The sequence below is a fragment of the Bos mutus genome, chromosome X, assembly GCF_027580195.1.
Source record: "Bos mutus isolate GX-2022 chromosome X, NWIPB_WYAK_1.1, whole genome shotgun sequence".
NCBI classification, from domain to species: domain Eukaryota; kingdom Metazoa; phylum Chordata; class Mammalia; order Artiodactyla; family Bovidae; genus Bos; species Bos mutus.
The window spans coordinates 52,050,945-52,057,353 of record NC_091646.1 but is presented as its reverse complement, the minus strand read 5'-3'; positions in this window follow the sequence as shown (position 1 = coordinate 52,057,353).

Below are 6,409 nucleotides of genomic sequence, written 5' to 3'. Positions count from 1 at the left end.
ACACCAGTCAATATTCCTTGAGGCCTCTGCTACCAATATCCTTGCCCCTTTACCCCATAATGAATTACAGGTGCCCCTCCAAGACCCCTATGTATGTCTAGCTCAGGTTTCTATGGAGGTGCTCAGGCATGCTTTGTACATGCCCTCCAAGAGTGGAGTCCCATTTCCCCCAGCCCTGTGGAACTCCTATACTCAAGCCCCTCTCCCTCTCAAGGCTATATGTTCTGTAGGTTCTTCCTCCCAATACCAGACTCTCAGACTGTCTTAGAGGACTATTTTTATGTGGAAATAGCCCTGTGTAGCCTATGTGGGTTTAATATCTTTTGGTGCAAGGGCTGTTTTTACTATGGATATCTGCTGCCTCCTTCCTCAGTGTTTGCTGGCCATTATCCCTTTGATAGGAGATGTGACTGGTTTTGTGGTGACCAGAACCTGCACTGAATATTGAGTGGGGCTTCCCTTTTGCTCTGTGGTTGTCACTGCCCCCACTGTCCTGTCAGGGGTGGGGTATGCTCTGTTGTTATTGTAGAGGCCCCCCAGATTGGTTTCTTAGCCGTGTTTCTGATATGCAGTGTGAGGTATGTGGGATTGGAGTGCTTCCACTAGGAGAGAAGTCACTGGGAGAGAATCTACTGAGTATTCCTCCTCTGGAGCTGTTTACCTGTGGATTTGCTCTGCTGTGTCATCTTTCACCCATTCTGCAAGCTCACAAATTGTACTAATTGTCACTGCTCTTGGCACCACCATAACCATGGATATGCTGGTAATTGGCTCTGGTATCTCACAGGCATTATTTGCACCAGGCAATCAGTGTAGATATACTGAAGTCAAGTCCCAAGACTGCAGCCATCTTGCATCTGGGCCTGCTGTGGGTGCTATAGAGGAAGCTCAGACTCTGGGCTGTAACCAGCCCCAACATGTACATGCCTACAAAGCCACAGTTGCTAAAGCTAGACCCACCTCAGCTTCAAGAGCACTTGTGGTCTGTTCTGTGGGCACTGAGTTCACAAAGCCAGCAGTAGGGGTGTAAATTCATGGTTCACACAGTCATGATGGGAGATTTCAACTCTTCTTGCTTACCTGCATGGTCCTGGGGCTCAACTGTGGTTTCAGCCCCACCTCTGTTCATGGGCCATCCACTGGCATCTGCTCATGAGGCTGCCCAGGAGCACACTAGCCTGCCCAGGTGCAAGGGGCTGAGGCAGCCACGTACCAGGGCATATGAGCCTATTTAGGCAGGAGCTCTGCCTAGTGCCTGCAGAGGGAGGGCCAGCATCTGGGGAAAGATGCTGCAATGGTGGCCTCACCTTCATGCGCTATTCAGCAATGGCACTTCATTTCTATGGTGCCCTGGGCTTCTTCCATGAACATTCCTGGTTGCAAAACTCCTCACTCCCATCTCTTCAGGCTATCTCTTTGCAGCCAACAGCAGTCCTCTCTCCCAACCCCATTTTCCAGCCCCCAGCTCCTGTCCACAGCAGTGGATACATTTCTTACACTGGGGCCATAGGCTATGGCACAGACTATCTGTGTAGGTCTTACTCTATCTGGCCTACCACAAACTGGTTGCTGGGCTGTTCTCCGAGTCCCCAAAGCACCCCCCCTTCTGTCCCAGTTGATATCCCTGCTGGTGTGGGGGCTTCCCTGGGTGCAGGAACCTCTCCTTCAGCTCCCCTCAAGGACACAGTTTACATACTGCTTCCTCTTTTTTTCCCTTCTATCTTTCATCCTACCCAGGTCTTTCTTTTTCTTTTAGGTGTCTGAGGTCCTCTGATAGTGTTCAGTGGGTGCTGTATGAGAACTGGTCCATTTGTAGATGTATTCTTGATGTATTTGTGTGGAGAGGTGAACTCTAGGTCCTCCTACTCTGCCATCTTGACTCATCCCTTCTAGAATTCATTATTTTAAAGCCTAGCAGCTTCCATAATCTCACAAGTGACTGAACTTTTCTGGTTTCATGACCCATAGTTTAACACTCCCTCTCACAGGCCTTACCACTTAGTGAAGAATGATAGGCCTGAAACACAAGGCCTTGGTTCAGTTTGATTGAATGGCTTCTCTATCAGCAGATTAGTTAGGAAGGAACTTTTGCTTAAAGTTCTGGTTAGTTAGTAATGACAACCAGCTAATCATTACTTTTTGTATTAATCAATTTCTTTTTATTGAAGGATAATTGTTTTACAGAATTTTGCTGTTTTCTTTCAAACCTCAATATGAATCAGCCATAGGTATCCCTTCCTTTTGAAACTCCCTCCCATCTTCTTCCCCATCCCACCCCGTAAGTTTCCATGTTACTCTTTCTATACATGTCACCTGACTTTTTGTTGAACCCCTGGCAATTCTCTAGGCTCCAGAGTCATGACACAAAGTCAACCTGTGTTTGTAAAGATGAGTAGAAATTTTACAAAAACAAAAATCATCTTTTAAAAATGACAAAAACAGGTATTCAATGGCTTCAGAGCAATGGCCTTTTGTACCAGCTTACACAGTATGAACTGAACCTGCCTTCAACAATAATGTTAAAAGAAACCAAACATCTGGTGGATATGGGTTCCAAAGAAAGACAACAAATATAAACACCACTACCACAAACTCCACTCACAGAGTACTGCTTTGGGGCTGCATGCTACACTACTTTTACATCAGTAATTTCATTTAGTCATGAAAGGAAACTAATGAAGGCATTCTTAGCTTCATTTTACTGATGAAGAAATTGAACCTGAAAGAGTAGGTGCTTGTCCAAGACCCCACAGTGAGTAAGTGAGTGGTAGAACCAAAATTCAAACCCAAACCTAACACAAAAGCCCTATGTTCTTAACTAATTGTGCTGAAATGTCTGGTAGCGGTGACCTGGTAACAAATATGCTGGAGTTGAGAGAAGCATCAGTTCCTTAATTGGTGGAAACTCTTCCATTCTTACTGCCTCTGCATCCCTCCATCCACTGTTTACCATTCCACTGTTTCCCAATAATTTCCCCAGGGCAAAGATGTAGAAAGCTATGATGGCTGAGATAAGAAAGTAGGCAGAAGCCCATGTGTAACGTAATTTGGAGGATTTTCTGTGGAATTTGTTCATCTCCATTATAATTAGTATGTGAAAGACATTGATTTTCGTGTTTTATAGATGGTAAATTTAAAGGATAGAGTATCCACTATGGGGCTCAAATACCCTCAACAGTAGTCCGATATTTCTTGTTTAGTAGGCTATTCTGTGACTTCCACTGGGGTTCCAGGTTGACTGCTGCCTTTGTCTGAATGGTGAGGAAATGGCCCATGCAGAAGAATTAATGTTTGTGACCTGTTTTGTGTCTAACAGCCTAAAAGGTCCCATCACTTCATGGGAAATAGATGGGGAAACAGTAGAAACAGTGTCAGACTTTATTTTTTGGGGCTCCAAAATCACTGCAGATGGTGATTGCAGCCATGAAATTAAAAGACACTTACTCCTTGGAAGAAAAGTTATGTCCAACCTAGATAGCATATTGAAAAGCAGAGACATTACTTTGCCAACTAAGGTCCATCTAGTCAAGGCTATGGTTTTTCCAGTATTCATGTATGGATGTGAGAGTTGGACTGTGAAGAAAGCTGAGCGCCAAAGAATTGATGCTTTTGAACTGTGGTGTTGGAGAAGACTCTTGAGAGTCCCTTGGACTGCAAGGAGATCCAACCAGTCCATTCTGAAGGAGATCAGCCCTGGGATTTCTTTGGAAGGAATGATGCTAAAGCTGAAACTCCAATACTTTGGCCACCTCATGGGAAGAGTTGACTCATTGGAAAAGACCCTGATGCTGGGAGGGATTGGGGGCAGAAGAAGGGGACAACAGAGGATGAGATGGCTGGATGGCATCACCGACTCGATGGATGTGAGTTTGAGTGAACTTCAGGAGTTGGCGATAGACAGGGAGGCCTGGCGTGCTGCAATTCATGGAGTCGCAAAGAGTTAGACATGACTGAGAAACTGAACTGAACAGAACTGAGCCTAAAAGAACTGACTGAAAGTTATGCTGAACAACAGAGCTTAGGTTATACTTCTCAGTGGGGGTGCCAGAGAAGGCAGTGGAAATTTACTCTGGAATTTCCATAATGATAAAATATTCTTCTCCTCTCATAATGGAAGGAAAAGTAACTTATCAGGGACTGCCAAGGAGTTATCTAGTTATTCCATATCTCTCATCGATTTCTGTAAGTATACACATAGAACAGAGCAACAAATCATAGTTGCTTCTAGAAACACTGTTCTGCGTTCAGGAGGAGGCTGGTAATTTTATAAGACCTATTCATTTTTCTAAAATAACATGATTTAGCCTGAAATGCCCATACTCACAGATGAGGAAATGAGAGCCTTGGCACCTTCAATTATCAAGATTTTTTTCTTCCATTGTGAGGTAGAGATTAAGATTTTTTTCAAATATCTATGACTTCTCCATTCTACCATTTTATCCCACTTTCATGTTTCTCATTAAACATCCTTAGCAAATCAATTTTGATAAAGAAGAAGTGAAACAAAGTTAATTTAGGAGAAACCTCTGGTATGTTATTTATAATAAAATTAAAACACATGAAAAATTTTCATTAGAACATGACCATCTGATAAATATCCTTCTTAAAAAGGTAAAAGAGAAAATAAGACATGTGTGCTTAGATTTAATAGACTATTATAATACCCTTAAGGGAAAAAAAGGATTAAAAAGAAAATTTAAAAGCCTTTGTTTATGCTTTGTCAATAGTTCTCAACATAATACTCCTTGGCTCATTTTGGATTCTTTCTAGCCTCTGCCTCACCCTGAATTTTCCTTCAGCTTCCTCTCTGGGAACCTTCTGCTTCCCTTCCACCTCCATTACTCCTGCCAAAAATTAGCTTGAATCTAAGAGAAGTCAGTTACTGGATATGGACCATGAGGGCATGGGGATTATTTAGCAATTACCTCTTTCAAAATTATTTCCTTTACAAAATGTATTTCCCTAAAATTAAAAAAAAAAAACTCCCCAAATAATGTAACGCTATTTCATAAAACTCTCAAGAAGATAAGAATAGTAAGTACACAGAAGTTGTATCATAAAATATAGACAATCACACAAGAGGCTCCAAACACATGGAACTGTCTTCTTGAGAAGAAAGCAAATGGATACCTAGCTGATATTCAGTGTGAGTATGTTTTGAAGAAGAACTTAAACATGTGTAAGGGGTTGTGAATATTTTGTGATGCTTGGTAGTGCTGGTGGTACGTGAGTATTGGTGTGGCTTTACCTAGGGATCCACTCACTAACATGGGGCATGAGATCCATGATTGGATCTGGAGGGCCCAGAATACAACTAAAAATTTTAGGTACAAACTTATTGCTTTACTTTTGGCTTCTAGTCTGGCATGTAAGGAGCTGAGAAGTTGCCACTCCATTCTAACAAAAGTAAAAAGCTGAAAAAACTGGGAAAAAAAATCAATACTCCTCTTAGGTCTAATAAAGAAGTAAGGTCACAGGGCAAACCACTGCTTCCCAAATTGGAGCAATAGATGGAGAATTCAGAGAATCATTATTTATCAGATCAGAAACCCCAAACAGAAACCTCCATGGAAACCAGTTCTGGGTAGAAAAATCTGGACTATAATGACAAATTGCTGGAGGCTAGATGTGGACAACTCTAAGAGTTAAAACAGGGAGGCCCAACCATAGGGAGAATCACATTTTTTGAGTTTTACCTCCATGAACTCAACTTGGTTCTTATAGTGAATATTGGAGAAAAATCCCTTCATGCTTCCAGCAGGAGGGTAAAAGGAACAATTATGAAATATGCCAAAACAGTCTGCTTAATACAGCCTACCCTCATGAGAAACTATTTTACCAGAACCTAGCCTGCTGGGGTTTTATCAGAGCCCAGTCAGCTTGGGAGAAGTGAGATAACCAATGTCAACCCCTCTTCTAACATGGGGAAAGGAAAATATAAAACTCTAGGTCTCTATAGCCATCCTATCTCACCTAAGGAGAGAAAGACAAAACTGAGAAGCACTGGTGAATCTCACAGTCCAGAGACAGAGAGTCCTCAAAAGACTGAAACCTAATCATATGACTATAGAACTCTTCCCCTTGCCCCACAGCTTACCTCTACATTACAAAAAGCCTATTTACTACAGTTCCTTTTACACAGTACACCATGTCTGCTTTTCAACAAAAACTTCAAAGCACACTAAAAAGGTAAAAAACTCAGTGCAAAGACACTGAACAAGCATCACAACCAGAGTCAGGTATGGCAGGAATGTTGGAATTTACAGGAGAGTAATTTTTTTTTAAACTATAATTAATATGCTAAGAGCTTTAATGAAAAAAAAAGGTAGATAGCATGCACAAACATGGATAATGTAAGAAAAGAGATGGAAAGTCTAAGAAAGATTCAAATAGAAACGTTAGAGATCAA